Consider the following 11,760-nt stretch of genomic DNA (forward strand, 5'->3'; position numbering starts at 1 on the left):
TGCAATAGTAACATTGATGCTGGTTTGCAGCTCTGCAATAGTAACATTGAGGCTGACTTGCAGCTCTGCAATAGGAGCGGTTCAGGAGCGGTTCCATGGAGCATGACAAGCACATTCCTCCCAGCCATCCCCCTTCCACAGCCCCTGTCACACACTCAGTGGGCCGGGGCTTTGGGCTGGCTCCCTGGGATGCTTCATGTGTGCTGACCTCACATGTCAGGGCTCTGCTCCAGCACCAATTCTCACACTCTGCTGGCCCACATTTTTTAATTTCTTTTTTCATTCACCTTTTGAAATGCCACCCCACCCTGGCCTACCTCAGTGGTAGGTAAGCAGAGGAGAGAAAATACTTCTAATCCACTTTAGCCTCTGTGAAGACCTCTTAAAGGTGGCATTCAAAACTTGCAAAAACAAGACTATAAAGGACAATCTACAGTAATCTCTGGGACACAGGAGACACTTGGGATTAGAATTGTTCAATGTTTGAATTGGTGTCAGTTTGCTAAACCCTGCCTGTCCCTCTTCAGGGCTTGAGCTTCTTCTGCTCATCCTGAGAGCTGTCAGGGAACTCCCTACGCACACAAAGTATCCTTTCAGCCCATCTTTACTGGGATTACTGCAGGGGATTGTATAGTGCAGTGGGTTCACCCAGGAACTGGACCCACAAGCAGGTCCACTTTATACCACTTCATACATGGCAACGCAGGCCACAAAGCAAGCAAACCATCACATCTACGCCACAGAGGGGAATTCAAACAATGCAATGTGTCTTGAATTAATTTGCAGCACAATGAAAGAAGGGGTTGTGTAGCTTCTCATGCTACACACAGTAATGCACTGACTACATACATCTCGAGGAAGGAAGATTGTGTATATAAAACAAACATATACAGTATATATATATATATATATATATATATATATATATATATATATATATATATATATATATATATATATATATATATTAATGAAAACAAATGAACATTTTTAAATGATAAAAAACATTTTATTTCAGGACGTTTCGGACAAAAGCCCTTCTTCAGCTGTGTAGAAAGAAAAGTAAACACAGTTCTTCTTATTTTTCTTTCTAAACTGACTTTTGTCCTAAAACTTCTTGAAATAGTTTTTTATATATATATATATATATATATATATATATATATATATATATATATATATATATATGGGCAGCTGGTTCTTTGAGCTAATATATATTCATGCTCCTAAATCTCCTGTCACCATTAATGAACATTAATGAACAGTTTACTTGCCCTGCCAAGGGAATTGTGCATTGTATCCTCTGCAAAAAGCACAGAGACTAAAAGACGTTTAGCAGATTGCTTTGTAGAACACCTCAGAAGCATTAAGATCAAATCCACCTTGTCACCTGTAGCTATACATTTTAATACTGATGGACATTATATTGATGATGTCACGGTCTGTGGAATTTACAAATGCTATGGAACACACGCAACCAGGAAGCAGAAACAACACAAGCTGATTTTCAAATTCAGCACTTCAGAACCTGTTGGGATGAATATTCTGCCATGAATCCCCACTTGGCTTTATGTGAAATTAATTCTTAAAGACAAACAACTCTATTGCATTTTAGCTGATAAAGGACTCTTATGTCCAAAACATCCAAAAAGAAAAGGTTTTAAAACATGTACACAGAAGATTTAAAAGATTAAAAAATATTTTATTTTTCAGGACATTTCGAGCAAAAGCCTTTCTTCAGCTGTTTAAAAAGAAATATGAACACAGTGCAGTAAACTTGTTATTATTCAAGATTTGTAATTATACACAAATTCTGTGGATGGTGTCACAGTTATTAGAATAGAATATTCATTCCCAGAGGTTCCAAAGTTCCCAGTTTGAAGATAAACTCTCGTTCCTTTTGTTTCCAAGCACCATTTGTTCCATAGCACTGACTGATCACACAGACTGTGATGTCTTCAGCAGTGTGATTATTACTGTTGAAGTGATGGGCTACTGGAAATGCAGTGGTGTTAATGCGAATGCTTCTTAAGTGTTCTACAAACCGGTCTGCTAAACGCCTTTTAGTTTCCCCAATATACAATTTGTTGCATTTCTTGCAGATAATGCAGTAGACTATTCCTTTAGTGGTATTTGTAAAATGGTCATGAATGTTGAATGAAGATTTAGTGCCTCTAATCTCTGTTTCAGAATGAATGTATTTACAGGTATTACATCGTGGTCTATTACATGGATATGTGCCTTTCAAAGGTTCCCCAGAAGTACAAATATCACTGTGTACCACATATTCTCTTATATTCTTGTCTGTTCTATATGACATCAAGGGGGGAATCTTGAAAATAGGCGCTGTAGATGGGTCTTGTTGTAAAATTTCTTTGCACAATTGTATCTTTCTGTTGGTAGGGTGGTATGTGAGAACCAGAGGGATTCTATAATCTGTGTGTTGTATATTGTTATTATATAAAGCATTTTTTTTATATTTGAAATGCGGGATTTAGCTTTAGTGATGATGTATATATATATATATATATATATATATATATATATATATATATATATATATATATATATATATATATATATATACACACACACAATGCTCTCCCTTTATAACATTGTAGTCGGGAGCCATAGTTAAGAGACTGTACTGTTTGCATTCCGCTTTATAACTAGAATACTAGTGTTAGTGTAATGGCATTATGGGGCAGATGGGAGCCATGACCGTACTGCCTTATAACCTGTTCCACAGTTTAAAGGGGGAGCACTGTATAGACATGTGTGTGGGGGGGAGGGGTATGTGTGTGTGTGTGTGTGTGGGGGGGGGGGGGTGTATGTGTGTGTGTGTTTGTGTGTGTGGGGGGGTGTACGTGTGTGTGTGTGTGTGTGTGTGTGAATGTGTGTGTATAGGATGTGTATAGGATGTTAATATATTTAGAGCCCCCTTTGTACTACTTGTCCCATGGTGTGGTTTTAATCACTGAATTATGATGGTCAGTTTGTAATACCATGAATGAAATGCTCAGGACTCTTAAGCTTAAGGAATACCGCTTGGCGCCAGTCGGCAAACAAGCACTCCATCACCTGAGACCTCAGCCTACTGAGCTTTCACTGCTTACCTGTCTCTCAAAACACTTCAAGTCACCACAAACAAGGACTGTAATCTGGTCAAGAGAGTAGTTTTCCGTTCCATTTTTAAGATGAATCTCTCTTTAGAATCTTCAGATTAAAAAAATAAAACACAAGCGTCCAAGGAAAAAGATGAAGTTGAATATAATGATGCATAAAAATGACGTGTAACACAAAATGTAGTGTTTGTTTTTGATATTATCTTAAGTAATATTTCTGCTTTTAAAAACCACTGCTTGTGAGTATTGGTCCCATTGATTTCCCATAGTTTCATGTTAGTTGGTTGTTACTGTTGCTATGATGAGATGTACAGTATTTGTGTGCTAGATCAGCAATGTGCACAATGTGCATAGCTGATCTGACAATTGGACTGTTTTAAGGATTGTGTTTGCTGAACAATGTGTGGGTTGTTTGATCTGAAACACAGTAGTGAAGTTGTCTGTCAATACTATACAGTGGGAGTCCACAGACTGCCATCTGATCCCATTGTTTTACACTGAGCACTGTTCTTAATATTCAGCAATAATATTAAGCAATAATTGTCAAAAAGAAAAAAAAAGAAGAAATGTTGAAATTGCATAAACAAAGATACTGCATATTTACACATGCAGTAGTGTGCACATGTATTAGAACACCTCAAGATTTGTCATTTATCCTTTATATACCAACCTGCATGGAAATCTGAGTTATCAGTGATAGAAGGAATAGGCACTCATGTGAAAATGTTAGAACACTTTAATTAGGAATCTTAAACAACTTCTAAAAAATCTCATGCATTTTACCATTCGTGACTATGTGTTCCTTTTCTCTTACTATTTCAAAAGAATGGTATGTGTGGCCTATTAAAATAATTAATTAAATTAGACAATCACTAAAATGCCTATTTTGACAATTTTCAGTTACAGCGCAACAAATCAAAACAACAGAAGCAATGGGGTGCTCTAATAAATGTGCAAACTACTCTATCTATCTATCTATCTATCTATCTATCTATCTATCTATTAAAAAGGAAGTAACATGCCAAACCAAGTAATTTATATCCTGTGCTTCATTTTGCAAGCAGTAAATCAGATTTGTATTGCATTCTAGCTTCTATTTGTTTTAATATTTAGGTTTGGTGTAAATATTTTGAATACCCCTAACCGTTACCCTAACCCCATCCCAAACACTCACCCTAATCTCAGCCCCCCAGTAAGATGCACACAGTGGTGTTTGTTGATATAAATGACATGTCTGTCTTGGAATACCTGAACATCGCTGTATCTTTAAATTGAAGTTTGGATGCAGAGCAGCCAAGCAGTGACTGGTTAACACATGATTCAGTAGACAAGGTCTGCACTTCTGTAAGCCCCGCCCACATTGCTTCTGACCTCAGATCATTGGCTCACACTGTTCAACTGGGTATTCAATATTCTAACAGTAGCAGTTTTAATCTCTGCTGATAGCGAGTTTAAGAACGTACTCCTGCAGTTAAAGACAAGGCCAGACACCACCCCCCAAATTACCGGCCTGGATTTGAAGCGTCTGCGGGAAACTGAGTCACTGTCCCCTGATGCCGCTGTCGGATTGGCGCTTAAAGTCTGGTTTGATCTTCAATTTAATCTGACACGACTTGGACGCGAGGGTGTCCGACAACTAACAAAAACATCTTTTGAGATCCAAAAGGATGAAAACGGACATGAATATGTGTGCCTCGCATATAAAGAGGATGCAAACTCACCTCAAGATGCAGCTTAAACATCCATGGCAGCTCCCCTTACTTCCTCAGTGTCATGTGAAACTCCGCCCATCATCACAGCTTGTGCTCAGTCCTCTAGTTTCTATTGAGATGCCACTTTTGATGCAGAAATTCACAATAAACGAACATGTGTAATTTATTTTTAATAAGTGAACAATAAATTAAATTAAATTTGGGACTATATTACACTGCGGATGTATACACAATAAAAGTTTCTGGTTTTGTCTCAATTTAAAATGTGTTTTAATTATATTAATTATATTTCATCCCCCAAATGACAGGTAGCCGTGGTAGAAGCAGTATAAACCACTTTGGGCCGTGTGGTTCTGATGATATATACCACTTCTGGGCGTGGTATATATCATGGGTTTATACCTTACATATATACTTACATGTAGTTAATAAACTGCAGCACAGGTATGAGCCACCTGAAATACCTGCTGTGTTTATTTCTAGTTTTGTAACTTTGGGATTTTTTGTTTTTATGAACTGTTGAGTGTATTTTGTTTTAATGAACTGTTTGGAGTGGTTTTTTTTGTACTAAGCTTCATCTCATACTGCACATGCTGATGTTAGTATTAAATATTAGGCAGGTCAAAGCAAAAACCAACATGTGGGTCTTTCTTTAATGAAACAGGACAGACAATGATCCATTCCACACTGAAGGGGAGGTCACGACCACACACAAGATTCTCAATTCATCTTGAGAATGCACCACTGCAAGCACACACAAAGGTGGAGCGTCTCCGATGAGCCTGTTTTAATACACACAGGAAGCATTCCAGCCACCGCGGTAAACAGCTTAATCTGAGAGCATTGCTCTGTTGCTAAACAAGTAGCAACTGCAGGTGTTTTTCTTGAGACGGAGAGCCTTTTCAAATACCGGCAGCCCTTCTAATCACAAAACTACCACAACTCAATATTGCATGACTCGTTGTTATAAACATCTGTACATATACACCTCTGTGTAAATTACACACACACACACACATACACACACATATGTAAGCAATAAGGCACAACAAGGTGTGTGATATGCTCTAATATCACCATGCCCTGTGTACATTGCAAGACACGAGGTGAAGCCTTTTGCTCTTATTTCACAGGGCGGGAGCCAGGGCTGCGAGAGGAAGGGAGTGTTTTTTGCTTCTTAGGATTGGCGGCTCAGCCGCCAGACAAGGAAGAGAGAAAAGGACGGGCCGGACACCAACTGAGAGAGCCTTCCCTATGGAGTCGAGGCTAGCCCTAATGGCCCCTAATGAGTCGTTATAGCCGTTGCCTCGCTACTGGGTACCAGTTACCAACCGGGTTCAACCCTTAGAGGACGGAATGGCTCACACGAAGCCTTGACATAAGGAAGAAAGAATCTGAAAGAACACAAATAATTGTTAGTTATGGGACTCAAGCACTAAGAGTATGAGGACCACGTCCCAGGAGGATAAAGAAGGAAGTAAGAAAGAGCCTTCTTTCTTGAGGCAAGATATAATGCATAAGCTGCGAAAGAATGGTGTGGCCGGTGTATACCTCTGACCACACGAAGAACCTGCAGAGTTATTGGGGAACTACAGGTCGGGGAAGTGAGCCTCACTATCCCCCCAAAAGATGGACCACTATCCCCCCAAAAGATGGTCTGTGAAGACAAACAAAGACCGCATGCCAATGTATAACATAAAAGCAAGAAAAGACAAACAATGACAAACAAAGACAAACAATGACAAACAAAATAACTAAAAACAGATGGTTAGTGGAACAAGTTATGTGCCGGCCATCCACTTGGTGGAGAGGAAAAAAACCCTTCTATTAGGGGAAAACCTCTGGTGGTCCTGACGGAGAGGGTACTCCTTCATCCGGGCATACTAGCTATGGACTGGTAAGCTGCAGTGATATCAGATGGTAGTGATCTGATGTAGGAGTTGACTGCTGAAGAGGACCAACGCCCCATGTTCTTGATCAGGTGATGGCTGATGCAGGCTCTGGCTGCTGAAGAGGCTGCGCCAGTCCTGAAGGAGTGTGTGATGTAGAATAGGGGAGAAAGACCTGCTCTGGTGATGAGAGCGGAGAGCTGGGAAGAGAACCAGGTGGAAAGAGAACTAGTGTCTGGTAATTATGCTTTTGGAGCAATTATAGGAAGTCTGGAAGATGCAGGGGGGTTCTTGGTTATTCCTCGGAGTGTCAGAAGTACTGCTGGGATGGATGCATTATTGTAGATGCTTGGAAGATAGCGAGCTTGGATGATGAAATTGTGGGAAACTGATATTCAAACAATTAAAGATGAGCTCCTGGAACTTCATTCATTGATTGTTCCAGTGTTGTAGAGCGTATGTGTATCTGTGACTGTGGGACGGTGCAGAGCGTATATGTGTCTGTGACCGCGGGGCGGTGCAGAGCTTGTGTGGGTCTATGACCACGGGACGGTGCAGTGTGATATGTGTGTATGTGACTACGGGGCGGTGCAGAGCGTATGTGTGTCTGTGACCGCGGGGTGTGTGTGGAACTTGGCTACTTGCCTTCGGATCAATGGGTAGAGGGCGTGATGTTGAAAGGTGGCTGCTGATTGGGAGCCTGAAGCAGATGCTGTAACCAGGTTGTTCTCTGGAATGCTGATAGATGGGGGCGGGGCCGGAGCTGCCTGGGCTGGGGCGAGCAATGGAGCCGCTGAAACAGAAGATGTAATGAAGGAGGGGGAGGAGATTGGCACGAGATGCTGAAGGAGGAACTGCACTGGAGCGATTGTCTATGCCATCTAAACAAGTGTTTATTGCTGACAAGGCGTTGCTGGTGCTGCTGAGCGAGCAGGGGCGGGGCGCAAGTGAAATTCAGCTTTGACAGGGTAAAATCAAAATTATGAAAATATCTTTAGTTCAGTAGCAGTGAAAACTGGAAGTATACAGGATATGAAAGTCCAGTAAAATAGCAGTGTGAAGCCTGTTTCCAAAAATTAAACTTGACAGAAACAACAACTCAGCCATTTCTTAGTACTTGCAAGCAGTCTAAATTAGAATTGTACTTGAAAATGTTCCCTTTCAGAAAAATAAAATGAAATGAGCTTGGAAAATAACCCTTAATGTCGCACAAATGTCCGGTTGTACATGGGAACGTCAGCTGTGGGGACCGGAAGTGCTGAACCCGAAGACGACGGCCATGAAGAATACTAGGTTTGAAGTAATAGAGATTGCTGCAGTGTTGGAAGCAACCCGTTTGTCCATATGTGTATGAATTGAAGCAACTGAGACGGCGATGGGGTGAATGAGGGACTTCATGTCCTCGAAAATGTTGTTATGAAGCTGAAGGATGGGATCTGTTTGGCTGCGCTGCGCTGGAGAGGAGGGGACAACCATGACTGGAGAGGAGGGGCTGCTGCAGCCTGTCCTGGGACTCCGGGCAAGCGAGTTTGCAGAAGCGCACTTGCGAGAAGGAGGCAACGTGGGTGTAGCAGATATAAAGGTACAATTATTTTTGAACAACACCATACGCTCGCTTCCAGCCAGGATGTTGCTGTTGTTGTCATGCAGGGTTTTTAAGAGTTTGGCAAGTGGCCAATCCTTATAAAATAGCTTCTCCAGAGGCTGAGCCTGCTGGCGGGGCCTTTTCATCTCCATAGTGCCGGGGCAGCAGGTCTGGTTGCTGAGTAGAGGTCTGCATTAGAGGTCTGTAATAGCAACACCCCCATGTGACCTGTTTTGACCAATCAGGATAAAGTATTTAAAATACCCATATTATATATATATTTCTCTGCATTTAAAGTATCAGATTTTCTTGTTACTGCATCTTGTAAAGGGCTTTGTGAAAGGCACTATATAAAATAAAGATTGATTGATTTATATATAATACATTTATTACTCAGTTTGTGCATATTGGTGGTAGTATAAATATTTGATTTAGATGTAAAAAGAAAACAAAAAAACACTATTTGAAGATTTTGCATAGAATTAAATAAAAAAAATCTTAATTACATTTATTTGACAAATGTTTCAACTATGTATCTAGTTGTAAGGACATCTCTGTATTAACGGCACATTTCTTTTTAGGTCACTTGACTGGCATACGTTTCACTATATCATTTGTGATTAGTGCCTCAATTTAAAAAACAGTAATAAAAAAAGTTAATAATAGCTACTTAAACGTGTGTGTCTCAGTGATTAACAGTGTGGAGTTCAGCTTCCCTATCCATGGCCAGGATTGTGTGATTTCTAGTCGTGTGTGGGATTTCAAGTGCCCTGTTCCTGTTGCTCACTGCTAATGATCTGTTCATTTAGAATACACACTGTATGGACAGTATATAATCTCTGCACTACCAAAACAACATTTCATGATAATGAATTACGGAGAACAACCGAACCGTCATTTTTATTTGCAGAATTGATAACATTAACACACAGCACAAGACAGCTCCATAGCCTTGTTTATTTGTTTTGTTTATTTGAATGACTGATATAACCTGTGAGCATCACAGGGTCAAGTGGTTCTTAAAGTGTTGAGCAGAATGAGCAACACTGGCTGCTAAACATCATGTATTCTGCTACATTATTACATTGCAACACAGTGTATGCTGAGGAAACAGAAAAGAGCAGCCCACACTTTTTTTGGTCAAAAATCTCATCTAACAGCCCCCAGGTAAATTCCTCTCGTCCGAGGCTGTCATATATAATAGTGTAAGGTAAATGGATTTTATTTGCTCTATATAATACTGCAATATAAAAGAATTTGATTTGCTCTATATAATATTATAATGTAATTGCATTTTATTTGATGTATATAATATTCTAAGGTAATTGGATTTTATTTGCTGTATATAATATTGTAATGTAAATGGATTTGATTCGCTGTATTTACTATTGTAATGTAAATGGGTTTGATTTGCTGTATATACTTTTGCAATGTTAATGGATTTTGCTAAAGTTAAACTAGGCCAGAGAATGTGCTGATATTGCTAAACAACCCTTTATCATGCAAGCACTTGTCGCTCCAGAGGCCTGTCAATAAACAATCGAAAGGGCTAAAGCTTTTCTCTGAGGGTCAAGTGATGATATGTGGCAAAGAGGCCCACATATCAAATACTTCAGTGTTTAACCTGGCTGAGCTGTACAGCATAATAAGGTACTAATGATATAATAATTTAAGGTTGAAAAGTTAAGATACATAGTCAACCCCTTTATGAGAGTAAATGGCAGCTCAAAATACACACAAAAACAAACTTATTTTTTTGATTCTTGTGTTTTCTTTGTTTCATACCAAGCACGTGATATTCCAATGCATGGAAATGTCAAGAATATCTTGATATCAGTAAAGCTGAGACTACTCCCATTCCTATATAATGTGGGGGTACTGTATGCAAGCTCTCACATGCTGTGTAATCACTGTTTGCCAGGTTGTTGTTTACTTTCCAATCCCTAAGCCATGTCAACATTAAAGAAACGTGTGTTGTTTGCCCAAACAATTTTATCCATCAAGGCGTGTAACTGTTAATGAAAATGCCCAAAATGATTAGCCACATACAATAGGCCCACATTAATTAACACCAGTAAAAGATCCCTGGGCAAATTAGCTCTTTGAGAAGCTTTGGGGAAATACAAATAAGGTCTTTGTGATCAACAGCAGGCGTGACATTGTGGGTTGGCTACTGATTTGCCTTTAAGTTTGTAGCAACTGGGCCAGAAACCATATACACAGTGTATTATGAATACATGTTATTTTACTTCAGTCATTGGTGTCAATCTGAAAACAGGCTGCTCTTGTCTTGTAGAGAGCAGTTTATTAGAAACATACATTCTGAAGTGTTTAAAAGAAAGGCCATTATGCAAAGCATGCCACCTTCAATTTGCGTGCTCTGAGATAACAACGCTATGCTTTAAGTAATTTGCTGTATTTACTCAATGAGTTTAAAACAAGTTTTATTTTGACAATGTGCATGTAAAGGCATGGGATTACTGGACAGGAAACCTTGTCCTGGAAAAAAGGACAACCTGAAAATGTAACCCTTTGATTGACACTGGCAGTTATTATGGGCTTCCAATCTCGATATTCTTTTCTGACCCATGTAATTCATTAATAGAGCCAGTGGAACTGTTTTAAATAAATGACACTAGCACAGCGGTAATTTAAGGACTAAGCTGCTTCTGATGCTCATGAAATCTGAAAAAGAGACACACTGCACTACAAGACAGTTGAAGTAGCAACATTCTGTGTTTATAAGGTGTTAATTGAGACATTTACATCTTCCTTCCCAAATAAACTTGTAAGGATTTGGTCTGTTGTCTGTGTTGACACTCCCCCCCCGCCCCCCGAGGCATTGTCTTTCAATAACTCCTATCTGATAATCCTCTGTTTTCCTTGCAGTCACTCACACAACTGAGAGCTCTTTCACAGCTGCTTGAGCGGGTCTTGAGGTTGAAAATGTATTTATTTATATCGCCTTCGGCTCGGGATGCATAACTCCAGTTGCGGTCCACTACCACACAGCAGTGCCTTCATCAACAGGCTATTTCGCTTTATTAGCGTTGATATTGACCATACAGGCACTTTTATTTACTGTTAATATATACATTGTAAAATGCAACTGCAAGTATTTCTACCCATAACAAACCTTTATTTAGTCCATTGGCACGTTTTGTCAAAGAGGCAAAAGCTTGATTAAGGGAATTATGCTAAGTGTGTGAGGCATGTGCTCAAGTGACAAGGTGCTGAAAGGTTTGTTTTTTCAAGCAGGTGGCATCAGTTGTACTGGTATTGAAATATAGTATGAAACTCAGTATGGTACGGCTCTGTATCATATTGAGGTTCCTTGGTTCTTTGTTTAAGAATACTGTTTTCTAAGAAGGTCGGCTTTTCATATTACATATGATGTCAATATGCTGCCTATGTATTCTGCATAGTCTATCATCAAAGCACTTTACACC

The sequence above is a fragment of the Acipenser ruthenus genome, chromosome 2, assembly GCF_902713425.1.
Source record: "Acipenser ruthenus chromosome 2, fAciRut3.2 maternal haplotype, whole genome shotgun sequence".
NCBI lineage: Eukaryota > Metazoa > Chordata > Actinopteri > Acipenseriformes > Acipenseridae > Acipenser > Acipenser ruthenus.